Source organism: Thermobia domestica, chromosome 11, assembly GCF_964235325.1.
Source record: "Thermobia domestica chromosome 11, izTheDome1.hap1.1, whole genome shotgun sequence".
NCBI lineage: Eukaryota > Metazoa > Arthropoda > Insecta > Zygentoma > Lepismatidae > Thermobia > Thermobia domestica.
The window spans coordinates 25571758-25596701 of NC_137464.1; the positions used below are offsets into that span (position 1 = coordinate 25571758).

Consider the following 24944-nt stretch of genomic DNA (forward strand, 5'->3'; position numbering starts at 1 on the left):
TTTAATATATATATATATATATATATATATATATATATATATATATATATATATATATATATATATATATATATATATATATATATACTAGGATATTGAATTCTTTTGGTGAAAATTTAAACCAACGAACTTGTAAGTACAGAAAACTATTGTTTCTTAAGCTATAATTATAACCGTAGGCCCATTATTGTAAATAAAATATGTTCAAAAGCATTTTCTTGATTTGACACTAATATCGGTAATTTTGGATTACTTTTATATGTCTCGGTATCTCACCCAGCCACTCCGGTGATGCCTGGCCCGGAGCCGAATGCGATCGGAGTTTCACCATCGATTTCAGCGAACGCGAAAACTGTGAATCGACACTAATATCGGTCATTTTCTACTACTTTTACATATCTCGGTAAACGCTCCCCTGAGACCACCCTGGTTTGAATTTGGACAAAAGCGTTTAACTCTGGTCTGGAGCCTGGACCAAGGTATTCGTGACTAAAATTTGGTAACTCTCGGTCAATTTGTCTGGTTCCCAAGCCGGTTCCGGTAAACGCCCCCCCTGATATCCCCTGGTTCGAAATTTAAAAAAAAACGCTTCATCTTGATCTGGGGCCTGGGCCAAGGTACCCCTGACCAAAATTTGGTAACTCTCGGTCCACTCGTTTGGTCCCGAAGCCGCACACAGACAGAAAAACACACAAACAAACTCTTTATTTTATTTATATTAGATAGATTAGATTAGATTAGAAGATAACGTATGTATGTATTATATAATGAGTAGAGACTGGATGTTTAGGTACTAAAAAATGAAAAATAGGCAGGCAAATAGGAACTTACACTTTAAAAATAGGCATTAAAATGTAACTCGAAATAATGAAGATGAATTCTCAATACAATTAAAAAAATACATTCAAGTCTTAGATAATGTTCAAACGATATAGAAACATGCCTATTTGTTAATATATTCTTTTACTGCATGTATAGAAACGAAGCTTGACATGCATTCCATGTATATATTTTCATATTGAATAATATTTATATTATATATGTATTATTTATATATTATATATTTTCCCAATGAAATCTTATTTTGAAGAAAATGCATAGAATAGACAACATTAGGCACTAAAGCAACTATTTAGGCAAAACAAAATTGGCTTAAATTGAAACGGTAATCTCTCATATAAACTTTAAAACGCTATTTTTGATATTCTCTTTAATATTAAACACTAGGCATTTTGCCTAACATCCATTTTGATGATGAGAAAAAAAAAATAACTTTTATGAGGTTACAATCAGGATGATATAGGAATTACAATTAAGTACAATCTCTGAGGTTCTTAAAGTGCCAGCCTTCACCATTTACACATTCCTGCAGTCTAGCTTCTACACTCGAGCACACTTTGGCAAAGATGTTTTTACTGTTATTACTGTGGTTTTACTGTAATTTCTTCCGACTTTCTCTTACGAAATTAGTCGTGTCGTCAATAGTGTGTGGATGCTCGAAAATACTTTATCTTTGACAACAACCGAAAAGAAAAAGTCCACTGGGGTGAGATCTGGTGATCGTAGTGGCTATTCAACTGGCCTCGTCAATCTATCCAGCGATTGGGTAATTTGTTTTCAAGAAATTTACGCACTGTTACAGCATAGTAGGGAGGAACTCCATCTTGCTCTAAATAGAAGTCGTTATTATTATGTTGGCATTGTAATTGTGGAACTGTAGCCTGTTAATATACAGCGCGTCTGTAACCGTTCTATTTAACCCTTTACATGAAAGGCTCGCCCGAACTGTAACCCCAGACTCATTCAATTGTCGTTCAAGTGTTACACGAAGATTTCTCTGTTGTGTAATAGGCACAATTATACCTATTAACAGCGCCTGAAAGTCTAAAATTCGCTTCGTCTGACCAATACACCTTTCGAATGACGCCATCACCTTGCCGTTCTGTACTCAACATTACCTCGTAGCATTGTAATCGGCGACCTGGATCATATGTAGATAATAAAAAAAATCTGTATTCCTACTTTTGCACCCCCTGTGTGTAAATTCTGAATATCACATATCCAATGACGGATATAGAAAGTAAAAACTGGGCAGAACCCAGACTATAGGTATATCATGAGTTTACTATAAACTTTGAAAAATATACAAATAATATCTTAAATTACTTTTGTTACTCAGAAAACTGGGGAACCTAAGCCCCTCCAGCCCCAGGATAGATCCGCCACTGCACATATCTTCCTTTTTTCTCTTCCTAAAAATCGTTAAGATCTTCGATCTTTCCTCCCTGAAAAATCTGGCAAATTTATATGCAAAACATTCGTGCAACATTTGACAGAAAAAATATGTTTTGATTAAAAGACTTGCAATGATAACACATTACTTCTAGCAGTAAACAGAATACCAAAACATGTTATTAATAGTTTTTTTATTATTTACTTGTCATCTAGAAAGAGCTGTAAAATTAGCAACTGACATTATAGAAAATGGCTCCGTTGCTTAGCAACTGATAAAAACAAATCTTCAAATCATACAAAAGACCAACACCGTTATTTCAAATACACAATTACTCTTTCTCATTTTTGCTTCCCAAGAACATAATCATCATGAAATATCGAGCTGCATTGTTAATCGAGGTCAACAATATTATCCACTCAACTTGATTGATCCGTTCACAGAGAAAGGGGGGAAAGTTTTAACGAGTTTTGTCAGAAATGAAGATAAAGAGCTACGCAAGAATGATGTACTGTAGAGGTGAATACGTTTAAATAGGAAAGCGTAATCTTAACAAATAAGAACGGCGAAATAACAATAATAATGATTTAGCCTGTTTGTGTTAAGAATAATCATTCTTGAAATGTTAGGTAAGTTAACGTTTAACGTAAAGTTGCCAGATTTTTTCTGAGAAAAAGTGAAGATTTTTCAGATTTTACAGCGAAGAGAAAAGTAAAATTTTTACCAATATCATATGTGATATTGAAAATCTACATTTAACAAACAATGTAAATTTACATTTCACATAGTAGAATATCATCATTTTAATTGAAACTGGACCATTTTAAGTTATTATCATATAGTGGAAGATCACGAAACTGTGATATAATCGAAAGGGTTTTGACAGACGAAACAAATGCAATCTTTCAGTTTAACGTCCCACGGTTATACACTTTAGGCTAAGGCAGACCGATCATTAAAACCCTTCAGAAGTCGCGCCCTTGTTTCATAACTGAGAGGTCCCGCACGATCTTTTGAACCGTGCTTCTAAAACTAAACTTAAAATAAAAAATAATTATTGAAAATACTATTTATATTACCTTAACAATACTTTTAATGCATTCGAAGTTTATTAAATAATTTATTTTGCTCTCATACAAGAGAAAATACTCAGTAGTTACAATTTCCAATAACATGTGAAGAAAACCATCCGTATTTTCTATTATGTGTAGTATGGAGTACAGAAATGAAATTCAATACTTATGAAATGTTTGTACGCGAGTATTAATGTTTGTTAGTATGCTGAACACGTGAATGACCAATGTTACCATTAATAATGAGTATACATTTCAAAATACACGCACTTAAAATTGATTAGGTTACTTGAAAAGAAAGTCAATAGTATAATCATTCCTTATTACTATTCCCTCAATAAGCAAACATCTACTAAAAGGAAATCATAAGTAGTGGTGGCTCAGTAGTAGAGTATCCAGCTCTGTCAAGTGGAGTCCCTGGCTCAATCCCAGCTCCTGGCGAAAGGGTTTTGTGGTGGGAAAATACCATGTGCATGTTTTTTTGAGTTTTTCCGTTTCCTCCCACTTCCGTCATTGCATCACTATCATTCATCTCATCATCACCACCTACCTAAGTCCCGGTTGATAATTGTAACATGTTAAACTCAGAAAATTGAATAAATAAGTAATAGAAAGTCATAGTAAGTACAAAAAGCAATTAGTAGTGGATATACAAAGTGCATCCAAAAAGTAAGTTTCACACGCGTCCCATAGCTAGGAAACGGTATGTTGCGCGAAGCGACCACATGTACGTGAGAGAGTAAGGTCCTAGCATGACACATGCACTAGCGGAACTTCCCTAATGCTCTCAGTAGCGTCGTGGCAGTTGTTGAAGATGGACGTTCCTATTCCAGCTCCCGCCGCGTGTGAAGTGCGAGCAGTGATAAAGTTTTTGAATGCACAGGGCATAGCACCAATCGAAATCCATCGTTAGCTGTGCCAGGTCCATGGGCCTAACGGCATGAGTAAGCAGTTCCTGCAGATTTTCCGTTCCTTATTGCACACCACTGTCATGGAGTGCCTGTTGATCAAGAAGTTTTGTGTTGAAGTAACTGACCCTAGAGCACAAAGCAAGGCGCATAGGCGCATGCATTGACATTTTTGCAACGATACAGCTGACGATGGATTTCAATAGGTGCTATGCCGTGTGCATTCAAAAACTTTATCACTGCTCGCACTTCACACGCGGCAGGAGCTGGAATAGGAACGCCAATTTTCAATCACTGCCACGACGCTACTGAAAGAATCAGGGAAGTTCTGCTGGCTCATACGCCATGTTAGGACCTTACTCTCTCATGTACGCGCAGTTGCTTGGCGCAACATACAGTTTCCTAGCTATGGGACGCATGGGAACCTTACTTTCTGAACGCGCCTCGTATATACTACATTTTGATCACAACTTAACATCTTTAATTTGGTTTTATTTCACTATTGGTCAATTTCAACTTCAGAATCAATATTTTCAGACTTTATACTCGTTGACAGCGATGGTTTCAGGCATTGGCATGGTGGATTAAAGTCCCCAGGAGCAGTGAAATTTACCCGAGAGATGCTTACGATCGGATTGAAAGTGGGTTTGCAGTACTTTTGTAGTGCTACTTTCACCCCTAGTTTATTCAAAATCATTACCTGAGTAAATATTTTGAAATTATAATTGCACGTGGAGGTTGTGCGCTTTCTACGGATATAGTTCTTACACTGATAACAATTTGTCTTCGATTTCCCATTTTCCTTAGAGTCACAATGGTACCACTTTCCGGGAGCATCTCTGTCATTGGTTGGAACTGTCATTGGAAATTAACATGCAGTATTGTTAATTTCTGAATAATAATAATAATAATAATAATAATAATAATAATAATAATAATAATAATAATAATAATAATAATAATAATAATAATAAATATCGTTGAGATAGGCCCCACTTCTCTATAACTTACAGAAAAAACAGAATTTTATTTACTTGAAGCAGCATATTTACTCCATGAAATTTATTTATCAACGCTATCCAGCTGGCTTCTGTTCTCTTTCCCTCTTTGCCACCCATGTATTATGTTCATTCACCATTCACAAATACCACTCAATTCACAAAGAAAGCAGAAACACACTAAAATAAACGATCAAAGTTACAAAAGATTGTTACAAAACAGTATTATTTTTACGTACTGCGAGAGGTCGCGCACGGTCGAAAAGACCAGTTGGTGAACAAAAGCTTTGTTACGAGGAACTTATTAGAACTAAATGAAAACAATAAATTTATATATGTAGGGAACGAGTTCACATTCAGGTATAGAGAGGGAAAGGTAGGTGGGCGCAGTGACTTGTGATCTGTGCACGATAATTCTTCAGCACACGGTCTTTAAAACCCTGACGCGACTTCTGAAGGATTAAGGCAAGTGAATGATGATGAAAAAAATGGTGGAATGAAATTGTAGGAGGAAACGGGAGTGAACCACGAAGAAACCCACGGATACGATGTTATCCGACACAAACTTACTTGGTCGCGGATAGAACCAGGGACCGCACAGATCAGATGTAAGCGTTCTATCAGTAAGCCATCGTGCCCCCAATTTCTCGGTATATAGAAATCGGAAGTTGGAACATAAGTCCTTACCCAGGACAAACGCGATTTTTTATTCACATCGTTATATATATACTTAAAATTTTATATACTTCGTAGAAGGGAAAGAGAAATATCTGATAACCCACCTTTTGCATACGCCATTTATTCCATATAATGTTAAGCAGGGATTGGTGACGTGCGCATGTAATCCAGTTATCTTGGAGGTGACATAGCGTGGTGAGGAATGGCCTATAAATAGAGTTAGTTCTACATGATGGTCTGTCCACCCGGCAAGTGCACCGCGTTCAAGGGCCAGTCTGGTTCGGAACCAAACGTAAAAAGTGGGCCATATCCTCCAAAACCTTGTTGTTGTATAAGGACGTACAACATAGGACTCAAAACTGTATATGTGAATGTTATTAACATTCCCTATTTATTTAAAATTAAAAGAAATATTTAGCTAAAAACAAGTAGTAGTGTTACAGTGTTCACTCTGGAAAAGAGTTTAGTTTTGTATTTGGCAAACTAAACTCCTTAACAAGCTAAATTTTACCAAGCTCAGTGTTAACTATAGCTTTTTACGTCAAATTAAATAAAGTACGCTCTACAATGAATGAATATTTGAATATAGAAAATATTTAAGTCCTTAAATTTGTAAAGTAGAAAGTCATTTAATTTCATTGTAGTGTTGTATTCCACGAACAGATTAATATCGTGTATCCTGATTATCATACAAACCCGCTAATCTCAACAGCACTGCGGGCTATTCTACCAAACAAGGATGATAACCATAATTATTCCCATAGGAAGGCATGGGAAACCGATCTTTTGATCATCCATATTCTCGGGATCAACTGGATGGATCACGTCCATCAGGTATATACAGGGTGGCCCAAAAGTAGGTATACACTCCTGTATTGATCAAGTATAACATTCGTTTATGGGTTTGTTTGCTTCGGTTCTTCCGAGCTTAAGTTGTAAGTAAAAACATATTAAGAACAAATAATAAAGAAACTAGGGCTACCCGATGGATAACAATAAGAAATGAAATAAAAAATAACAATGAGTTGAACAGTACAGTACTGTTTGGGCCACGCTGTATATCGGGTGTTCTAAAAATGGCGCCCACGAACAACAAAGCACTATTCTTCAGGTCAAAATTAAGCGAAAATCTTCAAGAGCCTCCTTCAACTGCTATACGGAATCAAACTTTCTCTATGTGGCAACGTCGCAAATTAACTTAGAACCATTAGCATTGCTCTAAGAATGAATCAAGGAATTACATCGATATTGTTACTCTAATAAGTAGTGTTAGTGTGAACATCTATCAACTTTAACTGACATCTGGAAAGAATCGATGTAACTATTTGATAAATTGGTACAAATTCTCTCTAGTTCTTTATCTGCGAGGTTGCCACACAATGCAATTCGTGTCTCTAGACGAGGACCTGAAAGGTCCCTTTATTTTGACTTGCAGAATAGTGTCCTGTAATCCGTGGGCGCCATTTTTAGAACACCCTGTATTATACATAAAGGCATTTTTGTAAAATAAAACTTCTTAAAAATTGAAAAAAAAGATACTAGATCAATATATCAAAGACAACTGGTAACATTGCACTGAAGTTACTACGTCATTACTCTCTTAAGTCTAAAGTTAACAGTACAAAGATATCGGAAGTTAAAAATAGAGGATAAAAGGGAAAAAGAATGACGTCACTAGAAGCACATGTAACTTACTGTCGACAGCGTTTTCAAGGGTAAGTCTTCTAGGTTGATAACCTTTGCAAATGATAAAACGTTGCACGTGATGGAATAAAGGAAAATAAAAAGAAGTCAGCTGTATTGTATCCAGGATGGATCTATAATAGAAAATACTAATTAATTAACTGTATAACCTATGGTACCCGGAGATTCACTGCCGCGTTCACAAAAGCTCTCCACTGACTTCTATCCCTAGCCAACTGGATCCAGTTTCTACGGAATTTTAAGTCTTGTCCTGGAAGAATTTTTTTTCCTTCACCGGGACGGTTAAAATCCCGGAATTCAATCTTCTATCTCTTGAATAATTAATATACGGTGCGTTTGTTACTAAAATAAATACATAATGCAAGTTTGTAACTATCACCGTCGCAAAATCTCAGGAAAAAATACCGATTTAAAAATTCAACTAAGGGTAACAATGACTGAGCTTCCCAGCAACAGTGGGGGGCCGTGGTGGCTCAGTAGTAGAGCGTTCACCTCTGGTACTTGGGGTCCCGGGTTGGATCCCAGCCCCCGCCAAGTGAACTTTGTGGTGGACAAACACCGTGTGCGTGGGTTTTCTCGGGGTTCTCCTGTTTCCTCCCACTTTCTTCATTCCACCATTTCATCCATTACTCATCATCACCGTCTCCTTTAGCCTAACCAGCATAACTGTGGACGTAAACAAAGATTTCATTTCATTTTCCAGCAACAGTAGTTACAAGCCTGTATTTCAGTGTATGTTCATAAAGTTTCTTTTTTACTTAAAAAACAAGACGTTCCAAAAAAAAAAAAAAAAAGACTTGATTTGGTATTTTAGTAGGACTAAAATTTTAATATTTTCTGTCCCAGTAAGTAAAATTTCTTTTCTTTAAAAGGAAAGAATGGAATATACTTGCACACTATAACTAAATGTTTTTTTTCTTTGTGTTTGTCATTTTGATATGATAACTTTGCGAAATTTAATTTGTCTTAAAGGTACGTGTCTCATGCAATTATGCAGTAAAGGTGAAAGTCATAGATCTAGGAGTTGCAAAATTATCAATAGTAATGTGGCGCAACGAGCTATGAGTACGGGGGGCCCAGGAGGCCCCTTCCGAAACTAACCTGGCTTATCTTATACAGTAGCGCTGGAGACAAATTTTCGTGAAATTTCCAAACAGTCATTATTGCTTGTCATTTGTTCAGGATCTTTGAAAATATGCAAATTCACACATGCATCGTGGTGAAGAGTGCTCTTAATCTGCATTGAGGTACCATATATCACGTGAGAAATATCGTCTTAATAATAGTGAATTTGGATTTTTATTTCAAGGCCTTTTAGCATGTTAATAATAGGGATAACTAAATTTATTGTAATGGAGAGATTTCAAAGTTTGAATTTTGTTCATATCAGATGGTGCAGTACGTCGTTTGCAGACTACTGTACTAGGTAATCTTAGCCCCTCCCGTAATAAAATCCCGGTTGCGCCACTGTACTAATAAAATTAATCATGTAACGTTTATAAATTTAGATTTAAGCTGTAATATAAAGTGTTTTAAATATGATTATTTTACTAATCTGTCTGGTAACAGGTATGTTCCTCGATTCTTAAATCATCCCCAGATAAATGGTATGCATAGGACTATCGTCCCGGAATCCATAGTTGGGAACCCTTAACTATATGTTTAATGCATTTTGTGCCAAGTCTGGTGTTCCAATTTCTGTATAACTTTGGGTAAGGGTAAGGGTGCACCCATAGGAGTCCATCGAGTTCGGACCTACCCCCCCCCCCAAAAAAAAACCTTCCTAACTCAACATGCATTTGTACACTTTTTCAGTAAAACAATACTTGTTTAACAGGGAAATGATTGATGTAGTATGAAAATTTGATCTCAAACTTCATGTGTAGTCTTTCTCCTATAAAAACAATATTTTTTCTTAAAAAAAAAATTACAATTACTTATAGTCTTTTCAAGTGAAGAATAATACCCTTCAATACTACCTAGACATAGTGGCTTGTAGTTAAGGATGTTACAAAATAGAGGATCTGCCCATACAACAAAATCGTGAAGCCATACGTCACAACTTCACCACACCTACTCTGCCCACTCCGTGCCACTAAGATCCCAATGTTTCGAGCCAACAATCATAGCGGAAATGGGAGTAGCCAATCAGACGTGCCGACTCAGACGATGCTTTTTTTTTTTTTTTTGGCTTCATTGAGTTCCTATGACGAAGATACGTATGGGCAGATGCTCTATTTTATAACATCTTTGCTTGTAGTACTGTATCTCCACCCTTTCAAAGCTTGGGCCCTTGCAACAAAAATTTTTGTGTGGGCGTCAGGGTAAGGGGTACCGTTCTGGTATGTGCGTTACACTATCCGATCTTCAAGTAAAGATATCTAGATCCTGAAGGAAAAGAATGGTAACACTGGACGTCCCAAAAAGGCGTCCGTGCTAATATGCTATTTAGTTTTTTTTTTCTTTAAATGGATGGAACAAAAGCAGATAATGGGGTTGAATACCTGCACCATCTTTGATTTTTTTCAACCCACTAATTTATGTGAGGAATCATTTTTCTGTTTACTTTGAAATAAACTAAAATTTTTAATAGTTTCATTTTTTTTTTTTTACTGACTTCCACTTTAAGTGTATTTAAATATCCCTCACAAAAATTACGTTTAGTTATACATAAACTTATTCCCGCAATAAGGAAAAGTTACTACTAAAGTGTGGGACACCGTCGATGGCGTGTGGACTGGACGATTAATACGAAGGCTGTAATGCGACGTTGCCATGTGGTAAACTTGTATGTGGTTAAGCAGACGTACTAAAACGCGAGAAGGCGATAGATACACCTCATTCTGTGTTAAGATAGACAAGACATGGCAACATCGTAATTCTCTCATTTGAAGAAGAGGGAGAAAAAGGAGACAGGTCATTTTTTTTATAACTTTACACAATTGTCCTGTTTTCCATTGACTTACCTCCTTCTTCTCTTGTAGGCGAAATCTTTAGCATTAAATTTATTAGTGACTAACCTTCTTCTTACTGTGGGATTTAGTTCATGCAAACTATACCTTTCAGACTACATAATTCTACTGTTAACACATTTTCAAACATTTCTTGACTTACATCCTTTTCCCCCCTGTTGTCTTCATTTGTTAACAGAGTTTTAAGAAAACTCAAAGCGCCACCTTCAGATCCATATATGCTATCCTCTACCATAGTTTAACAGGTAAAATATTAACGAAATGTCTTCATGTAGATTTCTTTAGCCTTTAGTCAATTTTGTGCCTTTGCTACAAGCGAAGAGGTTGTTATCAATTTTCTTTTTATATTTCCATCGAAGAGGAGCTCTCAATTCAGTCTTAAACAAAATAAAAAGGATCCTTGATTGATTTTATTGATATGAATTCACTTTTAAGCTCAACCTATTCATAGCATGCATGTTCAAGATGGACTTTTAGAAGGCTATAAAACTGCCAGTAATGGCTGGAAAATAAATTCCCTACATATGAAAAATGTACTCTTTCTTTCTCTCTCTCTGTCTCTTTGCATCTCTCTTGCTTGTTGAAACTTTTTTTTCTTTCGTTTCTTGTGGCTCGCGTGATGATTTAAGAAAAGCTCTTGTACAAAGCCACAATAGGTTATCCCCCTTCTGAAGGGAAGTAAGAGGCAAGATATTGGAAAATGATTTTTCAAGAGCTTTTTCTATGCTGTAAGAGACTCGCAGAAAACTCAGACGAGGTGGCTTCCAGTGGTGGGTACTGCTTTAAGAATTCCTGCTTTTCTATTTTACCTTTTAATATAAAACTATCACTTGCATTTACATCCAGTTTCATATTTCATATAATATATTTATATCATCATGTGTATCACAAAACTTTAAATGGAACACTTCAGACTATCGATCAAACATATAATGTCTAGATTACAGCTTGCCTGCAGATTTTTGTTGCATTTTCTTATACGAGGGAAGTTCTAAAAGAAACCGAACTTTTGTTCTAAAAAAAAAAAATATATATTTATTTATTTCTACGAAATTCTTTTAGTCTCCTTGAAAGTATTTTCCATTAGATGCGATACACTTCTTTAGTTTTCTTTCCCACCGTACGAAGCACCTCTAGAACTCTTCAAGTTTGATATCGTCAAGGGCGGATCCAGGGGCGGCGATTGCCCTCCCAGAAAAGGAAACTTTCTTATTTTATATATATAAATAAAACCCATCCCAGACTTTGAAGCTCTTAAAAGTAGCTCTAAGTAGCAGTATTACAACCCACGCCCCCCCCCCAGAAGTCCGTCTTGGATCCGACCCCTGGATATCGTAGAGTGCCCTTACGAAGTTCAGCTCTTTTTACAGCCTTCGCACCATCAAAACGTTCCCTTTTTAGATATTTTTTTCATTCTCGGGAACGGTAAATGTCGCACGGTGCTAGGTCTGGCGAATATGGAGTGTGAAGAACAATGGCTCAGCCCTGAGAACCCAAATAGCAGTTCACAGACAGGAACAGACTCTCAACTCAATCCTGTCTGTTCTGAAATTTGGTCGATCGTGAAATGGTAATACTCGCTGATTTTTTTTTTTTTTTTACGGATTTTTTAAAAATGTTTTCGTCGTTTCGTGATCTTTAACATTCATCTCACCACGTTTAAAGTAGGGATGGCCACAAAGTTCCGGTTCCGGCGGAACCGGTTCCGCGAAGAACCGGTTCTCGGAGATCCGGTTTTCAGAACCGGTTCTGGAACCGGTTCCGGACCTGGATCCGAAAACCCGGTTCCAGAACCGATCTTAGGAACCGGTTCCAGACCTGGATCCGAAAACCCGGTTCCAGAACCGGATCTTAAGAACCGGTTCCAGATCTGGATCTAAAAACCCGGTTCCAGATCTGGATCTGAAAATCCGGTTCCAGAACCGGATCTTAGGAACCGGTTCCAGACCTGGATCTGAAAGCCCCCAAAGACCCGTAAAGGAAGCACAATGTTCACCTTCAAAAATAATGCAAAGAGGACCATGCACTTGTGCCTTTCCCGCCCAGACCCGCTTGTGCCCCCAGAAAAAAAAATTGGTCCACCAGTGGGTGTTTAGCGAAATGAGTTGGTCAGTTTGCCTGTTTAGCCAATGAGTTTACCAGTTACCCACTTTATTTAGCCAAATGAGACAAGCTCCCGCCGCCTGGCGCCTTCCTGTCGCTTCCACCATTTCATCTAGCATTCTGTTCACAGCTTGCCAGCAGCTCGCGTTTAGCGTAGGGATGGTAACAAAGTTTCGGTTCCAGCGGAACCGGTTCCGCGAGGAACCGGTTCTATTTTCAGAACCGGTTCCAGACCTGGATCCGAAGAACCGGTTCCAGACCTGGATCCGAAGAACCGGTTCTAGACCTGGATCCGAAGAACCGGTTCTAGATCTGGATCCGAAGAACCGGTTCCAGGCCCGGATCCGAAAAACCGGTTCCGGAACCGGATCTTCAAGAACCGGATCCGTTCAGACCCGAAAACCGGTTCCACCAGGAACCGGTTCTGGCCATCTCTAGTTTAAAGAGCCGAAACCACTCGAAAATGTGTGTGAGACTTATAGCTTCCTTTTTGAAAGCCTGTTGAAATATTTGGTAAATTTTCGTTGCCGATTTTTCAAATAGGAAGCAAAATTTCAAACACATTCTTTGTTAGTTTAAATTTGCCCTAACGCTTTTGTAGGTGGCAAACAAGAACAGTTTAGAAAAAACCCGACACTACAAACATTAGCTTCCTACGCAGATGTTGTTTGGACAGTTGATTTGTGAAGGTCTCTACTAAACCAATCTAGTGGGAGAACTCTCTGCTACGCCTAGGAATGTCTGCAAGCTGTCATTCCGGTTTTTTGGGGTCCCTCCTCGTATTTTTGATAAATATAATTTAAAATTGAGAATATTTTCTACACTTGTGCAAATTTTAACAACCAATTCGTGTCAGGTAATAGACTTGCCGAATGCATGAATTTATTTTTGGAATATGTATAGCTACTATTTATTTTCAAGAAAGTTTACAATAATTGCGTTTGTTTTATATTTAGCAACTACTCTAATCATACCATTAACGCAACACGTACAAGCTACCAATTGTAAAAATGACAAAGCTAGAAAAACATCATTGAGGAGGCTAAGCCTCCCGGTAAAAGTGCAAGAGAAGCCCGAGAAAACTCACGATGTTGTCCATCATAAATCCATTTGAGGGCCGTTGTAGATCAGTAGTAGAGGTGATCACCTCTGTGAGTGTGTGTGTGTGTGGGTCTCTGATTTGATCTCAATTCGTGCCATGTGAACTTCATGGTGGAAAAACACTGTGTGCGTAGGCTTTCTCGGTGTACTCCCGTTTCCTCTTACTCTCTTCATTCTCATAATCATTGTCTCCCTTAGCCTCAGAGCATAATTGGGACATTAAATTAGAATATTTTTTTTTTCAATTCACAAGCTCACTTAGTCTGGGATGCAATCAGAGACCCCTCCCACACTGATACAATCGTGTCCCCCTGTCTCATTAAGAGCCTGACGTACTAAGGATAATACAACTTGACTACTTTTCTTTTGCGTTTTTCATAAGTGAAAGGAGATAATGAAATGCAACTTGCCACAATTATAGACAATGTTATTCTACAACAGAAAACATGAATCCGAAGAATTTTCAGTGTTGCCATCCATAGAAATTACAGTGTTGCCAGAATAACAATTCCCCAAAATCTAAGTTAAGGCAGCGACTTTATAACTATGTTAAAACTATTTTATTTATTACAAACTAAATACAATTATTATTTAAAAAGTAGTTCTCAGGATTCCAAGACAACATGATACGTAATCAAATGCAGTTGAGTTCGTTCCTCTAGTCGCTGCCTTAACTTAGATTTTCGGGCAAATGTTGTTCTGACAACACTGTAATTTCTATGGTTTGTTGTAGAATTACATTATCTATGATTGTGGTTAAGTTGCATTTCATTATCTCCTTTCACTTATGAGAAACAAGCAAAAGAAAAATTGTAAATTTTGTATTGTTTTTAGTATGTCAGGCTCTTCAGAACTACGCCTCTGGCCAAATGCCATACATTCAAGTCAAGAGATTGGCTACCATCAACATTATTGCTAACTTTCTAGAGCTGCGGTACACTATTTAAATAGCTTCACAATTCTGTTCCCTCACGAGAAACGACCACAGGGCCACACGCATTCAAAGATACGTGCACTCAACACTTAACCGTTTGAATAGTTATATACCAACTAACTAACTAACTAACTCTATGGCCTATGGAACCCGGAGGTTCAGTGCCGCGTTCACAAAAGCTCTCCACTGACTTCTATCCTTAGCTAACTGCATCCAGTTTCTACTTTGTATTCCTATCTCTGCGAGATCCATCTTAATATTGTCCTCCCATCTGCGCCTAGGTCTTCCTAATGGTCGTTTTCCTATGGGTCTACCAGTCAAGACTTTGAAAGCGTTTCTACTTTCTTCCATTCTAGCTACATGACCCGCCCACCTAAGCCTCCTAGACTTGACGACCCTAACAATGTTGGGTAAACCGTATAAACTATGTAGTTCCTCGTTATGAAGCTTCCGCCATTCCCCATTCTCGTTCCTCTTGGGTCCGAATATTCTTCTCAGGATCCTGTTCTCAAATACTTTCAGTCCATGTTCTTCCCTCAGAGTAAGCGACCATGTTTCACAACCATACAGAACAACAGGCATGATTATCGTTTTATATATTTTAAGCTTCAAATTCCTCGACAGAATTCGCGACGACAAGAGATTTTGAACCGAATAGTAACACGAATTCCCTGCTTTTAGTCGACATTTAATTTCTTCGTGAATATGACTTTCGTCTGTTAATATTGATCCTAAATATTTGAAAGTATCCACTTTATCAAAAGTATTATTTAATATTTTAACGCCTCCACAATTTGCCGTATTACGGTCCCGACGCACTCCCACTTCCATATACCAACTACGAAAAATAAAAACTAACTTACCTCTTTGCAATGTACTATATCGGCATATAACGAAACTAGAACTATCTTCTTATGACTCCCACCAACGGTCACTGTGGCTGTGTTTCATGGGGAGTAACTGACAATTTAATGAACGCAAAACCGAAAATTAGGTGCAATTGCTTATTGCAGCCAACAACTTTAACCTTTCGTACACTCATATCTGTTGATACATGGCCAAAAGCAGACGAGAAACTACATAGTAACGTAAATCATTAATAACGCTAACTTCTTCATAGGAAAAGATAATTCGTTATCTTACGTATTTTGTAACTAGTTTAAGAGAGAAAAAAACACTTCCAATCACCATATAAAATGTTATCAGGCACATTATATCGTAATATTAGCATACATTTATATATATGTATTTGAATAACCACTTTGAGTCTATTAAATCTTGAGCGCTTATTAGCGTTATGTAATGAAGAGAAAAAAAAACTATAGATATTTTATCATTACCGTTATCAGCAAAACAGTATTCTCTTTAATAACCGTAAAATGAAAATTATATCAGGCAGATCCTTAAAAAGAAATCTGAGAGATCCTGCGGGTTAAAAGATTCATACAGAAACAAGGTCAAGAAACAAAGAAGTCTTTTGTTATTTTATTGATAATAAACGTAAAAAATGAAATCTTTAAGTTTAACGTCCCACGATTATGCCGATTAGGCTAAAGGAGACGGTGATAATGAGAAATGAATGAAAATGGTGGAATGAAGAAAGTGGGAGAACCCCGAGAAAACCCATGAGCACGGTTTTTGTCCACCATAAAGTCCACACGGCGCAAGCTGGGATCGAACCAGGGACCCCAAGCACCGGAGATGAACGCTCTATCACTGAGCCACCACGCCCCCCAATAATAAACGTAGTATGCATGGGCGCTCGAATGGGAGGGTAGAGTGGGCCTCGCCCTCTCCCTTGGCGCACGAAAATGTATACGTAATATAGCAAATCACGTACACGTGTATATTAAATACAAGAAATACCAGATGTAATATAGCAACCATGCAGATGGGCCCCCTCTAGAAAATTTCTTTGGGCGCCCCTGGTAGTATGCTGTACATGATTATGATGATTTACGAATGTCCGTATAATGCATATAAAGGATATCGCTGCCTATGTGAGAAACCCTATAGACTATGCATAGTTGGGGGTGGTAAAGCGGAGGGGCAGACATTTTTTGCGAAATAGCTTTTTTTTTGTATACCGAAAATAACAGTTTAATATTACTTGATGCATAACAGATGTTTTGTGGGTAGTCAGGAGTGGGCGACGATGCTACCGGAGGAATGCCGGCCCCTTGCCCTTCTAGCGTTGTCACTGATATTATATCATATATTTTTTTTTTTTTAGTATGATTAAGAGAGAAGATTCAATTGACAGGAAGCCTTCGTGGACAACTGGTTAGATCAGCGTTTCCCAACCGGTGTGCCGCGGCACAATGATGTGCCGTGAATGGGCCGCTGGTGTGCCGCGAGAAATCGAAACAAAATTATTAATTTTATAGCAATCAAATTGCAAAACGTAGAGAAAAATGTATATTTGTATTTCACATTACTATGAACCTCTACTATGAATCTACAATTTTAAGTTTCATATACTGAGAAAAATCCGTTCTCCAGACAGCGATATATTGTACAAATATACGGAAACCTCTTGCTTACTACAGGAATCAGTACGAGGCATACGCTATCCTTATGCTATATATGCACTGCCTAGATGCATCCTAGATGCTATATATGCCTTAGATGTTACATCATGCCGTTGCAGACTATTTCGTAACTTGAAAATTTAAAATATCATTCAATCCTTTCAAAAAAATTACCTACATTTGTGTTTTAAAAATAAGAGATATTTGTTTGTTTGTTCGTTATTTAGTGACCTTCCTTCTTAGTAAAAAGGTTGGATACAGTTTTTAAAAAGAAAGCGTATTTCTAAAAACCTGAGTCCAATTTTTCATTGCATTTGTTTTCTATTTTTAAATTTGAATGGAAAATAAGCATAATTATTTACCACGGGGGAAAACCAGTGATCGAGCTTTCTTCTCTGTGAGGAGATCAACAATAACAGAAAAAATACCACTGTGTTTTATATTTACAAATAATAATATCTATAAGTGTGCCGCGAGAATCCAAGTAACACCCGTAGTGTGCCGCAAGTTGAAAAAGGTTGGGAAACGCTGGGTTAGATAATGCGCGTGGTTTCCGGGTTCGATTTCTAGCGGAGAATAATCATCTTGAGTACAAATTCGAAATTGATTGGGATCCTGCTTAAAACAGTAGAGACCCCATCTCACACGGACGAATGCAAGAAAGGAACGTTAATCAATCAACTGACAGATGTTTCACCAAGAACGTATGTATAAGGAAAATATTTTTCGACAGCGCACGTTCTAATATGCACTTCGATAAATAGCTGCGTCACACTTGGGAGAACTCAATGAGAAATTTAGAAGGTCGTGATTACATTCATGAGCACTGCGACAAATCCTTCAGATGACAGTGTTTGATTATATACGAGGTGGTATCAAAAAGATTCGAGACTAGTTCTGTAATACGTCAACAGATGGCAGCACAAGGCTGCACGCACAGGCACAGGCAGCACCAATCTTCACAAGGCAGTGTGCCAAGAGACATTGTACATCGGGAGGAGCGCAGCTGGTGCTATCCTGACCACGTGCGTTACCATAACTTATCTCGTACATAAAATGTGGTGTTGTCCACGTGACGAGGTGAAAGATTTTTTGTAACGAGGTACAGACACGGTGTGAGGTACACCAATAGAAACATACACTTTTCCGAGACGAGACACTTACGCTACACCTATTCGAGACGAGGTAGTCTCAACTCATGTCTCCTACGGAACCCTTTAACGTGAACATTCTCCACATTCGCCCTCCTTAGAAACAAGTAATCGTGTGACGTGTACACCACGTGAAGGTGTCTGGTTTGCATGGCGTGATATTTTCTCTATTAATATTGAAACCGGATTTATATTACTTCAGGTTTTAGTAGACAGATTAAAGTGGATATATTCTTGGGACGCTTAATTGATTGCAGAAAGCCCTTCTCGCTATCTATTACCGTTCTTATTCTATCGTGATGAACATTAAAACAGGAACTAATACTTTTTTTAACACTTCCGGTGTGAATAAAGCAATTCTTTAAAACTTTGTTTACCTGAAGGCCCCTCTCTTTCCCGCTCATTGGTCATACGCAGGGATAAAATTGGATCTGACAAGGTAGGGGAACGGATGACGTCACACCGTCCCCCGTGCCTATCTTGCCCATTGTAATTTTTAGGAAGTGGAAGGACGCTATAGATATTTTTCGGGAGTGTGGGAAGGGCGTTTTCCTGTATTCTTCCTCACTTTTACCTCTGGTCACACGTGCTATCTGCTTAGGTCCATCTGTGATTTTAAATGCGATGTTGAATTTCAAGCCGTCGATAATAATCTTCTACACTATTCTATGAAAGAGTAGAAATGACTAACTAATCATCGCCCAGTCCACGTTTCTGTGCTTTTGTAACTACAGTTGCCCAGTTTTCGTAAGTACTTTTAAAATTAAAACTCGATTAAAAAAAAAAAAACCCGACTGCTGGGAAAACACAGTACTTTAACTAAAGTTCGTTCAAAATAGATAAATCAGACTATAAGTTGTTTGATTTCATAATATAGGCCTACTATCAGAATACCTGTTCTTCGCACGGGAAGAATACTTTTGATTTTGGACATAAAGGGCAATGAAGGCTGAGTTCGGATTTAAACGGGAACGGAGGTGTTACTGTTCATGTCAGCAACCTCGAAAACTATGTAATCGACATTAATATCGGTCATTTTCGATTATTTTTATATAGGCCTATCTACCTCTACTCCTTCCGCAAATTGCAGGGCTGAATTTGGATTTAAATGGGATCTGAAGTGTCACTGTTCATCTCAGCGACCCCAAAAACTATGGATTCGGTACTAATATCAGTCATTTTCGATCATTTATAAATATCTCTCCTCTTCCCCCTCCTTTCAGTTGCACCGTCAAAGTGAAATGATAAAAATCATCCCAGGCCCGAACCTCATCTATGTTGAAAATTTGATCGAGATCGATCGGGAGGTTCAAGAGTTAAGTTTTATTCATTATTTATATATCTCTTCCTCCGCTAAGTTCTACCGTCAAAGTGAAAACATAAAAACCATCTCAGGCCTAAACGTCATCTGTGTTGAAAATTTGATCGAGATCGATCGGGAGGTTCAAGAGTTAAGTTTTATTCATTATTTATATATCTCTTCCTCCGCTAAGTTCTACCGTCAAAGTGAAAACATAAAAACCATCTCAGGCCTAAACGTCATCTGTGTTGAAAATTTGATCGAGATCGATCGGGAGGTTCAAGAGTTAAGTTTTATTCATTATTTATATATCTCTTCCTCCGCTAAGTTCTACCGTCAAAGTGGAAACATAAAAACCATCTCAGGCCTAAACGTCATCTGTGTTGAAAATTTGATCGAGATCTATCGAGTGGTTCACGAGATACGAAGTCACAACCACAGTCACTTTCAATTTTATATATTCGATACAACTATAAATATCAAATACGAATCTTAGAAGAAGAAAAAATGCATTCTCAACTTCAGACCACTCCCAATAACAAAACTCCTGGAGGTACACTTCGATCTTGTTATCACCGAACTCAATTCAACTTGCATCTAAAGGGCAAGGTTGTCCTCGGTTGAGCGCGAGTTTAGAACTCCTTAGTTAGATATGACATCACGAGTTTGCACCAGTCATGAACCTCGGGACCTGTGACCCGGAAATTGTCGTATCCGTGACCCGAAGACCAAGAAACTTCATACATACAGAGGGAACTGTGAATCTCTTTACGTAATTCTAATAAGCATCATTATCTCTCTCTCTCTCTCTCTCTCTCTCTCTCTTTCCCCTCCACTAAATCTATAATTTTCTTTCTCTCTTCTTCTCTCTCTTCTCACTAATCTACTACTTCTCTCTCTCTCTTTTTTTGAGCATACTTGAGCAAACTTGAATTCAGTTATGAAATAATGTTAGATGTAAAGTGCACTTATCTCCTAATAGATGCCAGCACGGTATTCTATCTTTACAATGCATTTTGGTTTTAAGGAAAATCAAATTACAAGATTCACAATAATTCAATCAACTTCAAGAGATGGTTGCTGTCCGTTTTTTGAAATACAAATTAAATCATACTTAGAGAATGCAATTTTTAAATTATTTTGTGTCATTTGACAGAATTTACAATAATAATAATCATAATCATAGCTTCTTGGCTTTTGGATCTGTGGTCGCTCATTTCTCAAGAACTTTCTTCTTCTGGTCAACTTCCAACAGTGAAGGGGTGTCTCTTCCTCTACGTGGTGAAGCTGGTAAAACTGAGAGCAAGTAACACGGTCTTTCAAACTTACGGCTGTTGTGCGCCGCAGAAGGAAACTCTGGTGGCCAAATAGGGACTATACCAAGGATGTTACAAAATAGAGGATTTGCCTATACAACAAAATCGTGAAGCCATAGGTCACAGTTTCGGATCCTCCCTGGCTACAGGCCTGTTCCTAAGTCTTTAATACTTTGGTTTTCCTAAATCAGCTACTTCCCATCTACTGTATATCATTTTTACTCTATAGCGATCAATGGTGAAGCCAAGAGAGAGACAAGATGGTACCCATTCTCAGAATACTAAACAGATTCCCTCCAAATCGCTTCTTGTTATCTCTTGTCGTTTTTTTCTGTATGTACAGCAATTTTCAAACGTGGGGCTGCGGTGGCTCAGTGGTAGAACGTTTACCTCTGGTGCATGGATTCCTTGGTTCGATCGCAGGTGGTGGTTCCTTGGCTTTGTGTTGGACAAATATCGTGTTCGTGGGTTTTCTCAGGACCCCCCATTTCCTCCCACTTTTTTCATTTCACCATTTCATTCATTTTTCATCATTGCCGTCTCCTTTAACCAAGCCGGCATTACCTGGGACGTAAAACTTAAAGATTTCATTTCTAAACTTCTAAAATAAAATACTTGTGCTTTAAGTAACTGAGTTATAAAGTATTCACATCAATTAAGAATCAGCAGATATGTACGTACTTAATTAAAAATTGTCAACTGCCATGAGTATCACGACACACAAATACTTCACAGACATCATATAATATCATATAAACACAATCATTAAACAAATTACACATTACAGCACATTACAGCTTATGCATTTCATTCATGACTAGACTTATCATGTTTTAATTCGTGATATTAAACTTTACTATCAAAAGTGTAATAAGAGAATGTTACGTTTAAGTTACTAAAAACTTCTCGCAACTCACCCCATATAAGATTTTATAAATAAATAAATAAAAAAAAAAACAAAGCCTCATGGCGGAGGAGCCGGATATAATAGTATTTTGAATTAGCTGAATGTAAGACAAAACGGGGAGAACCTTGAGAAAACCCACTGGAATCCCACGGTTCACTACAAACTCACATGGCCCGCGATCGAACTAGATCCCTCGCACTAACGTTGAGCATTCTACCATTAAGCTACCGTGCTCCTTATACTAGTTCTGAGAAGCGAGACCAAGACCTGAGGGACATAAACAAAAGCCATGACCCACTTGACTCGCTCCATCACTGGTTCGTACAGCTTCAATCATTTATAACTATCTTCTGCTAATTACCAAAACAAAGGTTGATAATGCAATAGAGTATTTATATTATCTCCTCATTTGGTAGAAAACTTAAGCAATGTGCGTGTTGATAATAACAGCTGTAAGTACTTCATTATTAGACTCTGTTTTGTTAATAATTAATATTGTATAATTGACTTCTCACGGAAGAAGACTTAATGACTTCATACACAAATGCTGGAATCTTTCCGTTCTTAACGAGCAAAAGTCTCCATATTGATCGGCGCTGTGTGTGCGGCAAAGGATTTTTTGAAAACAATAATTTCTGTCTTGTTATTGCATGTTTCAGATCTGCGGTTTCAACTTCAAAATTGTAATAATAAAGAAAAGGAAAATAAATTGGGAAAGGGGAAAACTTTCGAGAACTTCTACAGTTGCTGTATTTAAAAGAAGAAGAAAACAGTCTCAAACGAAACAAACTTTTTTCTATAGAAATTGTGAATCAAAGTTCCGACTTCTTTTCTTTCCAAATCACGAAAAACTAATCTCAAAAGAAGGAGTAAAATAGTTCAGATCTCATTTACGAAATGGAAGTTTTACCAAGCGATTAATTTCGTGTTAAATCTGTGGCAATCGCAACATTGGCAACCAAAAACAAAAGCGTTGCTTAACCTTTCCTATGTGAATATCGAAACTAAAGCAAGGGAATAGTCTATTTCTAAACACTAACAACATTACACCAGACACTCTTTAGATAATAAACATGTATTTTGCTCCTAAATACAGGGTGTTTCACACGCTCTCGTTCCTGATTTTCCTTTATAAAAGTCAAACTACTGGTCATGATGTAATGAAATTTGCTACCAACATAACTTAAAACGTTGACGTTACAGCGAATGTTGGGTGTGGTCGCCAATAGCCTCAATGCATGTCTGCACACGCAGGGCCGTTTCTAACCTCCCCGGCGCCCTAGGCACTTCAAATTGTTATGCCCCCCCCCACACACACACTACACCCATGATATGATGGTTACAAACAAACGCTGACAATTGCTGCTAAATAAGCAAGTGACAACATAATCCCATATATGGTATAGAAAATTGAAATTTATTCAGCGCGCTTTTAATAATAATACATTGAACTCAGCAAAACTCTATTATAATTAATTACGGTTTTCTTTTATTATTATTACTATTCTTTCATCATATTGATGTTCAGTTTATCATATCGAGTGACACGCTAGTAGTTTTAAATGGACGAATGTTGCATTTATAGGTTTCTCGTAAATTACTATAATTAAAAGGTGCACACGGAATCATTTCCACAGTCTCGGCTTTTGTCTACTAATAGCAGAAAACACGTGTTTTTCCTAATATTAATACAGTTAATAGTTTGTTTTTAACCCCCAGTTATTCTCAGACAACTGTCCTTAAGTATTCTTATTTATCAAGTAATATAAATCTTTATTTTCAGTGAACAAAAGTAAAATTATACATATCACATTTACATTAGCCGCCAGATAGCGCAACCGGAACGGAAATGACGTTTTCTGCACCAGCATATTTTATTTTTTCTCTTTTTTTCGCCCTCCAGTTTTTTTACGTTCCCAAATTTTTTGCGCCCTAGCCACGTGCCTAGCGTGCGTAACCGGAAAAGCGGTCTTGTGCACACGCCTGTCCATGTTATAGAAGCAGTCCATGACTACACCAAGATACAACATAACTCTCTCATCGGAAAGTGTATTGTATTCCCTGGTGGTCTGTGAGTTCTTGCGATTGACCTTTTCCTTTTAGCATGTCCCGTAAGGTCAGACGGGTAAACAAAGTTTTTTGGAAATGTCATGGTCTTCAAAGAACAGTTTCTTGTATGCTAGTGTTGGAAATGTTAGCAAGTGGAGCTGACGCTGACGGAGTTCCTCATAATTCAATTAATTTACAAACTGTGCGAAATTCTTAGAGTAAATTGAGATAGGTGCCAATAAAGAGATGTTCCGTGTACAATGTGGTGATTCTCAGTAGTTCAAAGCCGAAGAACCATGCGTAGTCAAGAAGTCCCGGATTTGCATTGACAAACCGTTGGAACTAATGAGAATAATTAACTCTTTTCACTTTGTCGGGATGTTGTAGTTGTTGCAGGGCAGTAAGATGATGTGTATCAGTAGTAACGTCACCATGATTCCCATGCACTAAGGTATGTCTGTAGCAAATAGTCGATAGTTCCATTTATACAAGCGAAAATATCAAATAATATTTTCGACAAAGTGAATACTTTCACATACTTAGTATCAACATCAACAGACCAAAACTATATCCACAAAGAAATTAAATGTCGCTAGAAGGCAGGGAATCGGTGTTATTATTCACTGTAAACTCTTTTGTGAAGAATTTGAAACTTTGATAATTATTCCTGTTGTGTTGTGTGGCTGCAAAACATGGTCTCCTTACTTTGAGGAAAGAACACAGACTGAAAGTATTTGAGAATAAAATACTGAGACAAATATTCGGACCCAAGAAGAACGGGAATGGAGAATGGCGGAAATTTATAACGAGGAATTGCATAATTTATACAGTTTACCTTTTTTTCAAAAAAAAAAAAAAAATAACATTGTTAGAGTCATTCCGCCTTATGCAGACATCGTTTTGACATACGATTAGTGTCATACTAAAGGCCTGACTACTGCAGGAAACATATGTTAGTCGAATTCTTTAGCATGCCACTAATCAAA

General features: G+C 37.5%; 1 protein-coding gene across 3 annotated transcripts in view; it reads right to left on the reverse strand.

Moving 5' to 3' along the window:
* Positions 1–24944, reverse strand: part of LOC145663992 (transmembrane protein 229B-like) — a 188322-nt gene that overhangs the window by 30344 nt on the left and 133034 nt on the right. Inside the window, exon 1 of one of the 3 annotated variants that reach the window (XM_081730269.1) lies at positions 15568–15793. The exons of the other annotated variants lie outside the window; for them this stretch is intronic. The gene's annotated coding sequence lies outside the window, so the exon portion shown is untranslated. Of the gene's footprint in view, positions 1–15567; positions 15794–24944 lie in introns of those variants that run through there. 3 annotated transcript variants of the gene reach the window in all.